Consider the following 18,020-nt stretch of genomic DNA (forward strand, 5'->3'; position numbering starts at 1 on the left):
AGTGGTAATAAAACCAAAAAATGATATGAACTGCAACCTTGGTAATGTTCACTATGTGCCAAGCCCCACTCTAAACACTTGGTGTGTGGTTGGTAATTCAGTCCTCACAAGGGTGACGTTCCTGGGCCGATGCTGGCATGACTCTGTTCCCTGTTTCCAATCTCACACCACCCTCTTCCCTCTAAATGCGTGTGTCTTCTCAAGAGGACACCAGTCGCTGGATTTACCCCCACCAGAATCCAGTATGACCTCATTTTAACTTCATTATATCTGCAAAGACCCTACTTCCAGATATAGTCTGAGGTTCCAGGTGGACTTAAATTCTACGGAAATGCTATTTAAGCAAGCACAGGCTCACTCAGCCTCTCCACGGTGCAGAGAGGTGACCCGACCACTTAAAGTGCACATGAGCAAGTGCCGAGCTAAGGATTCAGACCACAGTCTGAGCTTGTGACCACCGCACTGGTGACTCCTGAAGCCTGGTCCTCAGCCCAGTGGTGGGGGCCCCACCCCCCCGGGGGGCTTGTTGGGCTTGCAGGTTCTCATGCCCCACCCCGCCCCCACCCCAGACCTCCCGACTCAGAACCACAGCGATGGGATCCAGTGTATATCAGCCAGCCGTCCAGGGGCTTCTCACATGCCCTAAGGTTTGAATAGTCTGGCGAAGAGTGCAGTGTAAGAAAAATATCTTTCAAGACCTCGTTTTAACCAATTATCAAATGGTTCTTGAGTATAATTATGCATCTCTTACTTCAGAAGGTTGGGCAGGAGAATTCTGTTTATTTGTCTAAAGGGATCTTTTCTCCTAGTTCCCCAGCACCCAAAAGCATCTGAACAAAAACCGCACTGATCTGATCTGATCTTTGCCTGTATGAGGATGGAAAGTGCCGAGTCAAAGATAAATTGGGGAAAGTATTTTCATTTGTCTCAGTCTCTCTGCTTATTTAGACGTACAGCCTGACTCTTCTCAGATGTTTATTTCAAGAGAGCAAACCACCAGGCCTCCAGCTCCCTTTCGTCAGCTGCCTTCTCCCCAGGGCCTTCCCCACCAGGAACTCAACGCACCGTTTGTGTGTGCAGTACAGTTGCCTCATTTTAGCCTCATTGGTGCGTCGTTAATTGACCCTCATCTGTTATTTCACCTCAAGCAAGCACATCATTCTCCATGGTGACATGGGAGTTCTTCCGTGTGCCAGCGTTTACTCTTTTTAGCAAGTGTTATTATCCTGTTTCGAAGGCCCTTTCCCCCATCTGTTGCCTTTTGTATACTCTGCTTCTTCTTTTTTGTTGGTGTTACTTAATTACAGGTTATATAAAATAAGGCCATCAGCAGGCGGGAGCTTATTACCTTACAGAGAACGTACTGGAAGTAGATTGGCCACCGTGAACCAACCTCTTACCATGCACTTCTGCACACAGAGGTCCCACATCTGTGGCAGAAACCCCTTCCGTTTATTTGAGGAGGCTTGGGGTGGGCTTGGGGGAAACAGGAGGAAATCAGAGGCACTGATATGCTCCCTGGAGGTGGAGGAGGCCCATGAGTGTAGGAGGCGGCTCCAGATGACTTCTCGGTTTCCAGCGGGAGCGGTCCCGGCTGGAGATTTAGTGATGAACACCCAGAGCCCCCCGCATCTTCTGTCAGATAACTCTCGAAACCAACCAGAGTTTCCAAACCTTGAGAAAGCATTTCCCATCGCTTTGTTCTTATTGCCGCTCGCCACTCCACTCGGGGGAAATAAACACTAAAAGCAATTTAAGCTCATGGTGAAATTTCAAACCCTTTTTTGATAACATTTTAAAAACAAAGTTTTCCTTTGTCCCTCAACCCCTAAGCTCTCTCCAAAAGAAACCACCTATTAAAGGTGTGCTGTGGATTCTTCCAGAAACTTCCTTCACGTTTACCATCAGATACAAATATGTGTGCTATATATATGTGCGTGTGTAGATATATATATATATATTTGGTATTAATATGTGTACAGATGCAGATATATGTACAGAATACTAGAGTGGGTAGCCATTCCCTTCTCCAGGGAATCTTCCCAAGCCAGGGATCGAACGTGGGCTCCTGCCCTGCAGGCAGATTCTTTCCTGTCTGAGCCACCATGGAAGCCCATAGATAACGTAGCTTTTTAAAAAGTGCGTGCAGCCAAGAGTGTTGAATGCCTTTTGGTTATTTCCTTGCTGTTTGGGTGTGGTGACGTCTTAGAGCTCATTTGGTTCCCTGCACAGGTAGATTGGCCGCCCGGTGTGCCATGACTGTGTAATAGCCCACCGTATGGGGTCCCGTCATTTGCTCATCCACTCCTCTCTCGACACGTGTTGGTTGAGTCTGTTTTGCTTTTCAACACGATTTGCTGATGAGGACGCCTGTGTATGCGTTTTACACCACAAGGGCGACTTTCCAGAAGCAGACGCCCTGCAGCACAGGTCGTGAGCATCTTTGACCTGATGGGTTTCATAGGAATTGCCAGTGTCCCTTCGAACAGTGGCACTGATTTCCTCTCTACTGCCTCCCCCGAGGATACGTGTGTCACCCCAGGAATTGTCTCCAGCAGGAGCAGGAGAAGCAGAAGAGAGGGCTGGCTGGATCACAAATGACAGGTCAGCAAGTCAGTAATCAGCACCCTATTTTTAAAAATTTATGTGGTCATCATATTATAAGCAATCTCTTATGAAGCAACCACTTCATAACACCGTGTAGCCCAATCCCCAAGCTTGGCATTTTTTTCCCCTCCCTTTTCAATACATCACATTGATTTTCTGTATGACTTTATCTGCTTAATACAAAGTGGGATTGAACAGTTATTTGTCTGGATTTGACCATTCCTTATCAAACATTTATGATTTAGCTTTCTCCACGGCGTCTTCTTGTAAGGTGTTTCTTATTTTTATCTTTTTCCGTAAAGGTAGGATTTTGTTGACAGCGCTGTAATAAATCTCTCTTGAAAGAGACAGGTGGCAGAGGGTGGGGAGCGGCTGGGAGCCCTGTGTCTGGGCTGTTTGAGGGAAAGCTTCAAGAAGAAGGGGCAGCACAGGTTGTTTCTGGACCAGCTCAGTTCAGTCGCTCAGTCGTGTCCGACTCTTTGTGACCCCATGAATTGCAGCATGCCAGGCCTCCCTGTCCATCAGCAACTCCCAGAGTTCACTCAGACTCATGTCCATCGAGTCCATGATGCCATCCAGCCATCTCATCCTCGGTCGTCCCCTTCTCCTCCTGCCCCCAATCCCTCCCAGTGACAGAGTATTTTCCAATGAGTCAGCTCTTCGCATGAGGTGGCCAAAGTACTGGAGTTTCAGCTTCAGCATCATTCCTTCCAAAAGAAATCCCAGGGCTGATCTCCTTCAGAATGGACTGGTTGGATCTCCTTGCAGTCCAAGGGACTCTCAAGAGTCTTCTCCAACACCATAGTTCAAAAGCATCAATTATTCAGGGCTCAGCTTTCTTCACAGTCCAACTCTCACATCCATACATGACCACTGGAAAAACCATAGCCTTGACTAGATGGACCTTTGTTGGCAAAGTAATGTCTCTGCTTTTTAATGTGCTATCTAGGTTGGTCATAACTTTTCTTCCAAGGAGTAAGCGTCTTTTAATTTCCATGGCTGCAGTCACCAGAGTCCTTGTCTAATCCTTAGTAACTAACGTCCCAACTTTGGGGTTTGCGACATACAAGAATTGGGTGCTTCTCCCAGATGGTAAAGCATCTGCCTGCAATGCAGGACTCGGGTTCTGTCCCTGGGTTGAAAGATCCCCTGAAGAAGGGAATAACTACCCACTCCAGTATTCTTGCCTGGAGAATTCCATGGACAGAGGAGCCTGACCAGCTACAATCCATGGGGTCGCAGAGTCAGACACGACTGAGCAGCTGACACGCTCACACACTAGAAGCATGGAAAGATTCTGCTCTGACGATGGATCGTCCGGCTTGTAAGTGAGGCTGGTACGGCCAAGGCCAGATCTTAGAACCACCTGCTGTCTGCGCATAGACTAATGTCCCTGTCAGGGTCAAGGCAGGGTCACAGGCAGTCACTGAAAATCTTGGTCAGAATTTAATCTGCAGACAGGAGATTGGAAAATTGCAGACTGGAAGCGATTTCCTGTTGTGAGGATTCGATGAGCTAGTGCAGATAAAGATCTCACGGAATGAGGGGTATGTAAATATGGATCATTGCGCTAAGAGTAACACCTCCTCTTATTGTTATTGTCCATAGTTTGTTTTTGCTGCTCCAAAACTAGGTGTCTGGCACTGTTGCAGAATCTGGAGATGATAGGTTAAATTAGAGAAAATCTCATTGCTCCTGGAGTTTACATTTAAAAGTTATAGGGGGAAACAAATACATTAGATTGTTTCACATGGAAATGAAGGAAGAAAAGGAAATTGATAGTGATTGTGTATGTAGTCAGAGATGGTTTTTGAGGAAGATGATATTTCAACCAAATCCTGTATGGTGACAGCCATGCAGACAGCTTAGAACAGAGAATCCCAACCAGAAGCTCGGCAAGTGCGAAGGTCCTGGGGTACAGATGTGCCTGCCCTGTTCAAGGGACAGAGGGCACCTACTGTGATTGGAGCCGAGTGATAGACGGTGAGATGGAGGAAAATGCTGGATTGTGAAGCCACCACAAGGAGTCTGGCTTTTATCCTAATCATGAGGGGAGTCATTAGAAGTTTAAAAGCAAGAGGGCAACGTGGTTTGATTCACACTTTTGAAAAGAGGTGGTTGCAGTCTGTAGGAGGCAAGAGTAAGGACCAGTCGGGAGGTAGCTTAGTCGGGACCTAAGACGGCAGTGATGGTGACTTAGACGAGGTGAAAGTGAACAGACGGAGGAGGGTGGTTACGCTCAGGATCCATAAACCCACGGAGCTCATTTGAGTGTAATTGTCTGTTGGCCTCTGTCCCGCTGGACCGCAGACCCGAACCCTGCTTGTCCACATCCTGATACCCAGCGTGGGCTGGCCGCCCAGCAGGCACCCACTGCGTGTTTGCCGCTGCGTGTAGTTGATGGACCACCCATGGAGGAAGGGGCCGCTGGAGCCAAAGCCGCCTGGGCTTCTGGCCCCGGATCCTGAGAACTTCTGCCCCCATCAGGCAGGCTCATGCATGGCCTGTCTCCTGGAATGATGCCTTCAGCCCTGTCCCCTTCCTTTAATGGAAGCTCTGAGCTCGTGAATGATGTTTTCCTCTTAAAATGCGAGCAGCAGAAGAGCCTGTGGTGTCACAACTCCACACGCAAATATTTTTTCCTTTCCTTTCCCACATGAGCAGGGTGTGTCAACACTGATGCATCTGGGAAGAACAGGCATGTCAGGTGGCCAGCGGAACAGAATCTCAGTCTGAGGATCCATTATGTTCTCCCTGAACGAGGCTAGTTGAGGCTCTCTTTAAATAAAGTGGGATGTTTCTTAATAAATTAGCAGTTAAAAATAGGAAAATAGACTCCGAGGGCGAAAAAAAAAAAGAAAGTCCCAGGCAACAAGAGCCCAATTCTCAGTGTGTGCGTGCGTGTGAAACGGAATTTGCCAGACATGAATAGGCACTTACAATGTGACTAGAATGGTCTCTGTCACGTGTCAGCCTAATAGCCCAAAGCCCGGTTCAATACAATGAACTCGGGAAGGTTTGCTTAATGAGAGAACTGACGTTTTCTGTTCAGTGGCCGCATTCATCAGCCTGCATCCTACTCGTTACACAACAGAGGGCTGCCAGTGGGAATCGGTAGGGTCATCTGTTAGGTAAACGTGATGGGGACAAAAGATAGCCGAGGCCAGGACCCGTGGAACGTTCCGAGGTGGTCTGGCTACTGGAGGGGGGAGCCCCGGTCGGGGGCAGCGTGTTTCCCAGTTGACGCAAGGGCCTTCGGGATGCTGGGCTGAATTCTAGTGGCGCCCCATCCTGACGTGCGCGTCCCGGGGCACCCTGGCAGGGCGTTCTCACTTATCCTCAGCATCCCCCTCCCCATCGCAGCGTCTGTAGGGCTGTTCACAGTGGGTATCACCCTGCGTCTGGGCACGGGGTGCGACTCTCCTTTCCCACCCCCTGACTTGGCTTGGCCGGTGGAATCTGGGTAGAATTGATGTGTCAGCGAGACACAATTTAGGAGGCAGAAACTTTAAGAGCATCACGCATGCTGCACCACACTCTCTGCCACACTGGCCGGCAAGATTTCCAACACCAGCTGCCCTGTTGGAAAAAGGACAAAGGCAAGAGCCTCAACCGACCCAAGATGGCCATGGAGACGTGAATCGTGCTTCTGGACTGTGACCTAAGGCACTGAGACACGGGGGCTTGCTTGTTCCCGCACCGCCACCCGATTCACCCTGACTGCTTACACCCCCCGTCAGGCACAGAGGGAGCCCAGGGTGACAGTCAGACCAGGGCGACCGGAGCCCAGAACAGCCAGTCGCTTCTTAACATACCTAGAGTCTATTTTGCAAAGTTGGAATATTGTAATTTACCTTTTAAAAAAAAATCATTTTAAAGATCTATGTATGTCAGTAAATTGCAGTTAGCCTCTAGAGTCATTTGTAGGGGGAGCTGTTGGATGCCCTAAGCAGATTCGTTCTGTGAGTGTGGCCGGAGTCGCTGGAAATTGCAGACAACAGGAGATCTGCTGATTGGCAAGGTCATCTGGGGAAGGGCCATCGCGGAGTAAGGAGCAGGCCCATTAATTCAAGGCAGCAGTGATGGGGCGCTGGTTTACATCAGTCCTATCTACCTCTTACTTAATGGGACTGTTTGGTTGTGTTCTTTCCTGGAGAGATTTGTGATTGAAAGGAGGAGATTTAGAAAGGAGAGATAAAAGTTTGCATTTAATTCTCCTGACAGGCAACCTCCTAAGAAGGCTTCCTAAGGGGGCTCCATAGTAAATTCAGACTTAAGTCAGAGGACAGCATCTCCAAAAGACAATATTGATGTCCAGGTGGTGACATTTCCATAAAATAAGAGACTTTCAAGGGGCTTGAGGGAAGTCACACTGTGTTTACACAATCTCTAACCCTAAGAACCCCAACCCGCTGGCCACATTAACATCTGCTTACGTAATTATCACAGGATGTTTTGAGGATAGAATCTGCATGTATTTGTTTCTTTAATTTATTCATCCCTGAGATCATGGTTTCTTCCCTGTTCCTTCTGCCCAGCACTCCACACGGTCTTCCTTCCCACGAGTAGGGACTGTGGGCTTTCACAAACCGGTCGCAGCTCCCGTCTCCGTAAGGTCCTTGTGGGTGTTAGTGTGAGCTTTATTAACGGGCTCAGCACCGTGAGCAGCAGGCAGTGTGTGCGCTCCCTCTGCCAGCGTGGAGAAGCCGCGGCGTGTCCTGCATGTCCGGCGGCCAGGGTCCGGTGCTGCCTCTGCCGTTCACTTGCAGAGCCGCCCCGATCACACCACGTCTGTTCTCTGTGCCTCCGTTCCCATAAATTGAGGACAAAAGCAGCACCTTAGCACCTTCCTCCCCAGTAGCCGGGGAGGAGTAGACGAGCTCATGCCGCTGCAGGGTAGGGTCCAGCCCCTGCACTAAGGAGAGTGTCAGCGCGTGCCCTTTCCTACTCCTGTTTCTGTAGACGGAGGCAGGGGTGGGGGCGTGGCCTTTGCCCTGAAACCCCCGCAGCGGGTGGTAGGTACAGCACTTGGCACGTTGTCGACTGCCAGTCCCAGAGAATCTTGGCTCAGTGACTCTGAAACGAGGAGGCATCCAGAGTCCTGACTGGGGCAGCTCCGGGTGGGGTGGGTTCCGGGCTCGGTGTGCTTCTGTGTGACCTGCTATCCGCACAATGGTTGCCCCGAGGTGAGTCTGTGATGGGCTTGGAAGTGGAGACGGGCATGAACTACTGAAGCAGATGAGACTTGACCTTGATCCTGTTGCCAGAGTTTGAAAGCTGTGTATCTCCGTTTTCCCATCTGTAAAATAGACATAGCAGTATTGCCAGTCTCATCACACAGGGTCATAGTCAAGGAACTTTGTGTTAACTGCACAGCCCTGCGCCCGACACAGTGAGCTCTGGGCACAAAGTCTTCAGTGATCTTAAAAGGAAAGAGATGTTCAGGGTCACTCACTTGGCGGCCAATGGGCCAGGTGCTCAGACTTCAGCTGGTGGTGGGCTAACACTGCAGCACACTTCCTGTGCTAGAATCCATAGCCTCTGCCTTGGAAAATCGTGCAAAAGGGTTTGCTCTCATCCTTAATTAAAAATAGGTTCACAACAGCCAACGCTTTTTAAAAACCTACATCATTGCTTAATACAAACATAATCTGCCATGGAAAGACTTCAGTTTCCCCACTCTTAGGAAGCCCCTCGCACATGCATTTCTTCGTTCTGTTCAGTGGCAAGAGAGCACGACACTGCTGTATGGATTTGCTAGTATCTTCCCTAAGAATCCACGGGTGACCTTGTCTATAAACCTTTGGCATGAAAATTTCAGGTTTCTGCTCCCCACAGCAGACTGTCTTTCTCAAAGCAGAGCCACCTGTCTGTTCTAACAGCATTGTTAGACTTGGGCAGGTTGACATTACTATTTAATGAATTATCTTGATATGAATATGCTTTTCTGGGTCTTATTTTTTCTGTAAAGTGATAATGATGGAAGTAACAGGATGCTGATCGGAACACCGGTTCCTGCGCTCTCTCGCTCTAACGGCCTCACTGGAGAGCCTCTCCGTCGTTTCTCACTGTGGCGGTTCCTCTCCATTACACTGAGCCTCCTTGGCCCGTCCTGAAAGCACCCATCGTGCGGCTCTGGAAGTGAAGGTGGCTCAGCAGCTTCTCTTGTGCCGTACGACTGTGTAAGGTGAACGGTGGTGCTGTTCTTACGCATCTGCCGCTTCTAAATCATGTGATCATCTGGTCAGTGGCTGGTGCCCTCAGATCCCCGGTTTCCTCATCCGTCAGTGGAGCTGGGAGATGTCCCCATCTCACTGAGATGCAGCATCAAGACTCAGATGAGATAGCATACGTAGAGCACACAGCCTGGTCCACCCCAACTATGCAGTAAATAACGACCCTTATCATGGTTGCTATTATTTAGAATGCAAATTTATTTAAGAATGCATAGTCAAGATTCAGTTACCCTCACTGATAAAGAGGAATAAAGGTATAGATTGCAAAATAGAAAATACACAGAAAGATTGCTGGGTATTTTATAGTGGTGAGGTGAGCACACATAGGCACCAAGTTTTCAGGTACCTAAGTTCCTTCCTACTCAGCCCACCCCAGCACGGGTTGGCCTGCAAAGGGGCAGTGGAAGAAATATGATTCCTGATGTCCTACAGGGAAAATAATTCAAGTTTGGATAGTTAAGAGTTAAATGTCACTTTGAGCTCCAGGATCCTGATTGAAAACCATCCCTTCACCCTTTCGCACACCCACCTCTAGGAAAAGTTTAGAGTATTGGCAGGGCAGCAGGTACATTTAAATGACTTTCTTCAAATGGCAGATTTCATGAAGTCAACCACTAGAAGACAAGCCAAAAAGAATTTTTCAGGGAGCTTGGAAATGTCTCTTTCTGTCTCCCCACCTCCATCCCCACCCCATGGTTGAAGGTGATAACTGTGGACTGAAACCTTCCCAAAGACGTGAAAATACAGATTGGGGCATTTATCATAACAACTCAGTGCCCCAGTGTGCCTGTTAACAGAGACTGCTGTAGCCAGGTGTGGTGACCAGAGTATTCATGCACTGGCGAGGCCGCAGTGCATGGGTATGTACTGGTGGCTTGGCTGTTTCTGGAACGTGCGTGCGCTTGTCACCCTCCCGGTTCTGTGGCCGCTCGGGTGTCTGTGTTCTGACAGTAGCGGGACTGTTCGTGCCCCCTGTAAACAGCACAGCTCGAGAAGGCATCCCATCTGCACACTTCACCTCAACCGCCTGTGATCAGAGGGAGTCCGTTCTACCTCGTGCAATCAGACGTTACCGCTTGCCAACCGAGCAGCCGAACAGGTGCTTCAAATAAAATGGGCCGATGAAACTGCGGAAACCAGAAAGCCACAAAGATCCCCCAGAAGACCATCGCTGGCCCGGAGCGCCCCTATTTCCTGGTCCCACATTTGTACTGATTAGGGCCTGACAGCTCTTGAGTTTCCAATGATAACAGCCATCTGACTTGATCGGAGTTCAATGGATTTTCACTAAAATAGAATCATCACCTCGGTGATGGATAGAAAAAGTGGAGCAATACATCCTGATAAAGGCTGAGCCTGCCTCCTTCCTCTCCCCAGTGGTGACCTTGGGCAGTCCACGAGAGAGCCAGGCAGAGCCCTGGTCACCGCCGCGCGTCAGGACTCAGAAATATAAGGAGCTTTGAAACCCGTCAGTGGGGTGGATGGGGGAACGGCCAGAGATAGCAATGGATCATGCTTAGAGGGCTCGGAGGGAGGCAGGGGATGCTGAAGGTCAAGGCAGGCACGTCCTCACGGAAAAGATCCAGCCCTCATTTTCATTCACGGGAGGCGGTGGGCCTGCCAGGCGAGATCCGGAGAAGAGTACAATAAAACAGGGATTTCCGGAGCATGTAATTTCTTCTCAGAGGCGCAGGGCTCTAGAGGATAGTGCAGAATGTTCTCTGCCCAAAGCGCCAAAGGGAGCCTCACCCCACCCCACCCCAGGCTCTCCCCCTGAACAGCAAGAAGCCGGCTGCACAAGGACCTGCTCAGCCCCTCGAGACACCGCCTCTGTTTTCCAAGTTCTCCAGCCCCATGAGCTCAGCCGACTGTGAATGTCATGAAAACCCCTGACCATCCTACGGACACCAGCCCCGGAAAAGAAAAAGAAACGCGACCAAAACAGGGTGTCCAGGAAGCTCCCAGGCCACTTGCATCCTCCCCTCACCCCACGTGCTTGATGGGGTGGGGACGAAGCTTCTGGGTGGTTCTTCTGGAAGAGGTTAGACGTTGGCAGGCGCCCATTAGTGTTGGTTACAACTCGCTAAAAGAAAATATTAAAATAAAAATGAGATCATAAATTTGGAGCCACAGTCACCAAGCCTAAAGTGCAAATTGCCAAACAAGTCAAGAGACTCATTAGCATTTTATGTAAATCAGTTATTACTGTTCTCCACTTCCTTAATTATCCATGTTATTTCAATACAACCCCTTCTTTGATGTCCCAATTCTATATTTAAATAGTGCAAGATTTCTATCGTTTCCTCCCGCAGAGGTTTGTGCCATGCAAAAAACATGCCAAGAGCAGCTATTTTAGAGACTACAGGGAAATGTTTAATTGGTTCATCCCATTTGAGTTATGAGGGCGTATTACCGAGCACATAAAATCAGAAACACGGAAAGCACTAGCTTGGAGAAGTTGACTAAAACCGAGAGAGAGAGAGAGACAGAGAGAGATCACTTGAAATTTCGCCCCCAAGACTTTTTGGGTTCTCCGTGGGAGCTGATTCAAGGGGAAATTTTGCAAACTCCATTGAATTTTGCTAAACGATTGATTTATAATTGAAATATTTGGAAACAAAACCGCAAAGCCCTCTTCCCTTTGGCACAGACTCTTCCTTTTGGTCCGTTAGAGGGAGCACAAGAGGACGGAGAGGAGGAGAAGCGTGGGCGGATGTGTGAGCAGGGCACGCAGTTCCCACCTTGCTGCTTTTCAGTTCATCTTCAGCGGAAAGGGAGCCAGGGACATCCCTGGTGGTCCAGAGGTCAGGACTCTGTGTTTCTACTGCAGGGGGCACAGATTTAGTCCCTGGTCCAGGAAGGAAGATCCCGAATGCCTGGAGACGCGGCTGAAAGAATTTGTTTTTAATTAAAAAGAAAGAGGAACTATTGCAAACTTGGAGATCACAAACTGGAAGACCTAGTTTGCTGATGTCTTGTTCTCAAAGTTGTCTAGAATTAAGGGGGTGGGGGGAGCAGTCTCAGAAATTCCAGCAAGCAATGCCTTTTCACTAAGCTTCAGCAGTAACAGTGCAGCCCAGGGGACTTTTAATAGTCACTCTTGGCATCTCCTAAGACTCCATCCTCTTTGCCACTTGCCTGTGTCTTTCTACCTCTCAGCCTATAACCTATCTTGTTTTTAAATACTTTATTTAAAAATAAAAACAGAGGCTCTTCGAATGTGAGTTGTAACTGAACATAGAGGTAAGTGGGAATTCCCTGGCAGTCCTGTGGTTAGGACTCAGTGCTTTCGTGACAGGGGCACAGGTTTGATCCCTGGTTGGGGAGCTAAGATCCTACAAGCTGCATGGCACAGCAGAAGCAAAACAAAACAAACCCCAGAGGTAAATGCATGGAACTTAACTCTAACCATGTACTTTCTGAATAGTCATCATATCTGATACCCACCACCACCCCCTGCCAGGGAAAGAGCAGGTCTGAGAGAAAGCCAGTATGATATTGTAGGATTTGATGACTGGTAGATGCCAGTATTCCTGCCTGGAGAATTCCCTGGACAAAAGAGCCTGGTGGGCTACAGTCCATGGGGGTCTCAAAGAGTTGGACGTGACTGAGCTACTAACATATATAGCCTCCAGTTCAAGACCAAGCTGCGTAGCTTGGTTCAAATCTGTCTCAGAGTCTCCCCGCAGTGAAACATGACTGACAGTGTTTGCTGGGAGTTGTCACACACATTAGCATTAATATGTATGTTGACTAAAAAAGATGCACAACGTGAGAGTTGTGAGTTAAGTTTTATTTGGGGCAAAATGAAGCCGCAGCCCAGGAGACAGCACCTCAGATAGCTCTGAGAGATGGAAGGTCAGTGGATATGACTTTGCTGAAGGGGGAGTTCAGTGCAGTCAAGCACTTACCTTATAAAAGGTCTTCTGCTAATCGGGAGGAGCTGATGTCACCATGAAGGGATTTAGTGTTTTTCTAGGTATGAGGAACTGCCAGGATTGGGTTCATGAAATCAGTTCCTGAAAATATCTAAGTATATCTAAAGACCGGTTTCCCTGGAGCACAAAGTGCCTCATCTCTGCTGTCTGCCCTGAACTCCTTCAGGGGCTATTGAAGGTCAGCAGCTGCAGCAGCTCGTGACCTGCTCCTTGTAGAGGCAGATGGCAAGCACCCATGCCAAGTGCCGCTCTGTAGTTGACCTGTATGAAGTGGGTGGCATACAGTAGGTGACTGAGTACTAAGCCTGAGCCCCTATGCTAGGGCAGCCACTGTGCCGAATGTTTACATAGATGATTGGATTGAAACAAACACTCAGAACACTCATCAAAATAAGTATGATTACTCCTGTGTATCTTTCACAGAGGAGATTGTTTCTGGTGCTTAGTGGTTTAACCACGGCCGCACGGACAAGCACAGTCACGGGGATCTTCACCCAGAAGTTCTGTAAGCTGGAGCAGTCATTTTAACAAGAACCAGGCACCGAAGTAAGCTTAAAAGAACCGCAGCATTTCTAAGTCCTCCGTCTACTTAAATGAAGAATATTTGTAGAAAACTCATCTCTGTAGACTAAAATGCTTCAAGTCTTTACTCTGACTTACTGGTTATTTATTTAACAAGGACTTTTATGGGGCTTGCCATGTTTCAGGCACTGTCCTGAGCACTTACAACTAGTAACTCATTTAGCCATTTAATAAATATTTATTTTGAGAGCAGACATGAGGTGTTATGGGAGAATTCTACAAAGCCAGGAGTGAGGACCCTTCCTTAGGGCTGGTGATCTTATAAGTCCCTGGGCCCTGGCCCGTGTATATGCCTTTTTTTTTCTCCCTTTTTTTTTTTAAAGATAAATTGCATTTTTAAAAACATGATTTTTCTGTTCAAACATATGGCATACTCATTATAGGAAGTTTGGAAAATATAAGAAGTTGTAAGAAAGAAAAAAAAATTAAGGATTTATAATCCTCTACACGTTGTTAGCATCCATCCAAGATTTTAGGGGAAAGAGAAAACGCATGGTCCGGGACCTGGGCTGTCTTCCAGCCTCTCCTTCCCTTTGCTTGTTTAAAGAGTCTCTGAGTCATTGAGAAGTAACTACTCATCATAAAACCTCAGTAACTGGAGGGAGAGCCTGCCAGGGGTTCTAATTCCTGAGCCCCATTTCTTCTTTTTACAGCTCGCTGTCTTCTTCCACGTGGATATGAAAGTCGCATCCACCATGGCCTCGAGTGGGACACTTCTTTGCAGTCCAAAACATACAAACTTGGCGTGCCACCGCTCCCCCCACCCCGCCACCACCAAAAGTAGCCCCCTGCCCCTTCTGCCACTAACCCCCATTTAAATCATGTCCTTTGGACTTTGGTTGCATGGACTATCTCTGCCTTCTGTCTTTACTATTTTCTTTACCCTGGGACTTCCTGTTGTAGAAATCTGATCGCTTATCTGAAAAGCTCCTGTGCACGCACACCGCACCCCCCCACAACCCCCGCCAGTGACTGGTGGGGTTTCATCACCAGAAAAGCACATTGTTCCAACTCTAAAAGTGTGCAGTCTAAAATCATCATCATGTATTTTCATCAGGATGAAATATCGGGCGCTCTGCTCTGTGCAAGGCTTTATTAATGATGTGCTGTCAGCGGCTGGATGTTCTGCATATTTGCATATTAAACAGCTGAGTGAAGAAACATTCTTTTTATTGCTGCAGGGAATAAATCAGTTTAAAGCAAGTTCTCATCATTTATACTCCTTTCAGCTAAGTCTTCTTTTATTGAAATAAATTGTTGAAGTGCTTTTGCTCATTCTTTGAATACTGATGAAATTTACCTTGATAGGACCTCAGGAAAAATAATATTTTCTTAAAGGTGCAGTATTGTTCCATTTCTGAGTATTACTTTAATACATTATTGATAAGATAATTTAGAAATAGCAAGTGAAAAGGGATGAAAAACAGTTTTGAATAAAGAAGGTGTTTCCTCAAGATGATTTTGCAAAATGCACTTTTATTGGTGGAATGTAAGCAAAAAAAAAAAGCCCGTAAGCCACAAAAAGTGCTTGTTTTTTTAAGTGAACAACCAGCAATTTTTGCATTCAAATCCCAGGGGGCATAGTAATCCATCCATACACAAGGACATGGTGTTTGCCAGATACCAAAATTCACTGACCACTGGGCAGACACACAAGAGGTCCCAGGAAATGTGGATGTTTTCCAGCGTGAATTCCGCCTCCTCTCGGGAGCCGGGTACCGTGGCTGTGACAGGATCCTCACACATGGTTTAGACTCCCGTCGGCTCTTCACTTCCTGTCTCTTCCAGAGGTTGAATGCCTGTGTTCAGATCAACCATGTCCTTAAAACATTAAAAAAAAAATATATATATATATATATGTATATAAATATGTATATACATATATATATGTATTTTTGGCCTCAAACTTTTAATTCCTTGCCATCACTTCAAAATATGAAATTGAGAAATTTCCCAGAAGAATCCAGATTTCTGGCCTCTCTCATGAGGACAGAGGATCAGACTGTCTGTTGCCGGGTGGCGCGGCGCTGCGTGGGACGGGTCCTCCGGGACACCTCCATCCCCACCACTCCCTCCTGTGCTCCAGGAGCATTAGCCTTTGTGACGCCTTCCGAGCATACCTTTTCTCTTGGCAGTGAACTGAGTTATATAAAGTCACTGGGCATTGCCTGGTGTTGAATGAGCACCCAGAAACCATTCAGTTCACTTCAGTTCAGTCGCTCAGTCATGTCCGACTCTTTGTGACCCCATGAATCGCAGCACGCCAGGCCTCCCTGTCCATCACCAACTTCCGGAGTTCACTCAGACTCACGTCCATGGAGTCGGTGATGCCATCCAGCCATCTCATCCTTTGTCGTCCCCTTCTCCTCCTGCCCCCAATCCCTCCCAGCATCAGAGTCTTTTCCAATGAGTCAACTCTTCGCATGAGGTGGCCAAAATACTGGAGCTTCAGCTTTAGCATCATTCCTTCCAAAGAACACCCAGGACTGATCTCCTTCAGAATGGACTGGTTGGATCTCCTTGCAGTCTAAGGGACTCTCAAGAGTATTCTCCAACACCACACTTCAAAAGAATTGATTCTTCGGTGCTCAGCTTTCTTCACAGTCCAACTCTCACATCCATACATGACCACTGGAAAAACCATAGCCTTGACTAGACGGACCTTTGTTAACAAAGTAATGTCTCTGCTTTTGAATATGGTATCTAGGTTGGTCATAACTTTTCTTCCAAGGAGTAAGCATCTTTTAATTTCATGGCTGCAGTCACCATCTGCAGTGATTTTGGAGCCCAAAAAATAAAGTCTGACACTGTTTCTACTGTTTCCCATCTATTTCCCATGAAGTGATGGGACCGATGCCATGATCTTCGTTTTCTGAATGTTGAACTTTAAGCCAACTTTTTCACTCTCCACTTTCACTTTCATCAAGAGGCTATTTAGTTCCTTTTCACTTTCTGCCATAAGGGTGGTGTCATCTGCATATCTGAGGTTATTGATATTTCTCCCAGCAATCTTGATTCCAGCTTGTGCTTCTTCCAGCCCAGTGTTTCTCATGATGTACTCTGCATAGAAGTTAAATAAGCAGGGTGACAATATACAGCCTTGACGTACTCCTTTTCCTATTTGGAACCAGTCTGTTGTTCCATGTCCAGTTCTAACTGTTGCTTCCTGACCTGCATATAGGTTTCTCAATAGGCAGGTCAGGTGGTCTGGTAGTCCCATCTCTTTGAGAATTTTCCAGTTTCTTGTGATCCACACAGTCAAAGGCTTTGGCATAGTGAGTAAAGCAGAAATAGATGTTTTTCTGGAACTCTCTTGCTTTTTCCATGATCCAGCGGATGTTGGCAATTTGATCTCTGGTTCCTCTGCCTTTTCTAAAACCAGCTTGGACAACAGGGAGTTCACGGTTCACGTATTGCTGAAGCCTGGCTTGGAGAATTTTGAGCATTTACTAGCGTGTGAGATGAGTGCAATTGTGTGGTAGTTTGAGCATTCTTTGGCATTGCCTTTCTTTGGAATTGGAAGGAAAACTGGCCTTTTCCAGTCCTGTGGCCACTGCTGAGTTTTCCTAATTTGATGGCATATTGAGTGCAGCACTTTCACAGCATCATCTTTCAGATTTCAAATAGCTCAACTGGAATTCCATCACCTCTACTAGCTTTGTTGGTAGTGATGCTTTCTAAGGCCCACTTGACTTCACATTCTAGGATGTCTGGCTCTAGGTGAGTGATCACAGCATTGTGATTATCTGGGTCATGAAGATCTTTCTCGTACAGTTCTTCTCTGTATTCTTGCCACCTCTTCTTAATATCTTCTGCTTCTGTTAGGTCCGTACCATTTCTGTCCTGTATCAAGCCCATCTTTGCATGAAATGTTCCCTTGGTATCTCTGATTTTCTTGAAGAGATCTCTAGTCTTTCCCATTCTGTTGTTTGCCTCTATTTCTTTGCATTGATCACTGAGGAAGGCTTTCTTATCTCTCCTTGCTATTCTTTGGAACTCTGCATTCAGATGCTTATATCTTTCCTTTTCTCCTTTGCTTTTCACTTCTCTTCTTTTCACAGCTATATGTAAGACTTCCTCAGACAGCCATTTTGATTTTTTGCATTTCTTTTCCATGGGGATGGTCTTGATCCCTGACTCCTGTACAATATCAGGAACCTCCATCCATAATTCATCAGGCACTCTATCTCTCAGATCTACGCCCTTAAATCTATTTCTCACTTCCACTGTATAATCATAAGGGATTTGATTTAGGTCATACCTGAATGGTCTAGTGGTTTTCCCTACTTTCTTCAATTTAAGTCTGAATTTGGCAATAAGGAGTTCATGATCTGAGCCACAGTCAGCTCCTGGTTTTGTTTTTGTTGACTGTATAGAGCTTCTCCATCTTTGGCTGCAAAGAATATAATCAATCTGATTTCGGTGTTGACCATCTGGTGATGTCCATGTGTAGAGGCTTCTCTTGTGTTGTTGGAAGAGGGTGTTTGCTGTGACCAGTGCATTTTCTTGGCAAAACTCTATTAGTCTTTGCCCTGCTTCATTCCGCATTCCAAGGCCAAATTTGCCTGTTACTCCAGGTATTTCTTGACTTCCTACTTTTGCATTCCAGTTACCTATAATGAAAAGGATATCTTTTTTGGGTGTTAGTTCTAAAAGG

The 18,020-nt window shown here is 47.1% G+C and overlaps 1 protein-coding gene and 1 long non-coding RNA gene across 3 annotated transcripts in view; both read left to right on the plus strand.

Annotated features, from left to right (window-relative positions):
• LOC121816358 (uncharacterized) overlaps positions 1–14,638 on the plus strand; it is a 34,763-nt gene extending 20,125 nt beyond the window's left edge. Inside the window, exons 1-2 of the long non-coding RNA XR_006055899.2 lie at positions 1–13,327; positions 14,017–14,638. The exon at positions 1–13,327 is cut by the window's left edge and continues 20,125 nt beyond it. This is a non-coding gene — a long non-coding RNA (uncharacterized LOC121816358). The remainder of the gene's footprint in view (positions 13,328–14,016) is intronic.
• WWOX (WW domain containing oxidoreductase) overlaps positions 1–18,020 on the plus strand; it is a 915,505-nt gene that overhangs the window by 450,164 nt on the left and 447,321 nt on the right. The window lies entirely within an intron of this gene.

This window comes from Ovis aries, chromosome 14 (assembly GCF_016772045.2).
Source record: "Ovis aries strain OAR_USU_Benz2616 breed Rambouillet chromosome 14, ARS-UI_Ramb_v3.0, whole genome shotgun sequence".
Taxonomy (NCBI): domain Eukaryota; kingdom Metazoa; phylum Chordata; class Mammalia; order Artiodactyla; family Bovidae; genus Ovis; species Ovis aries.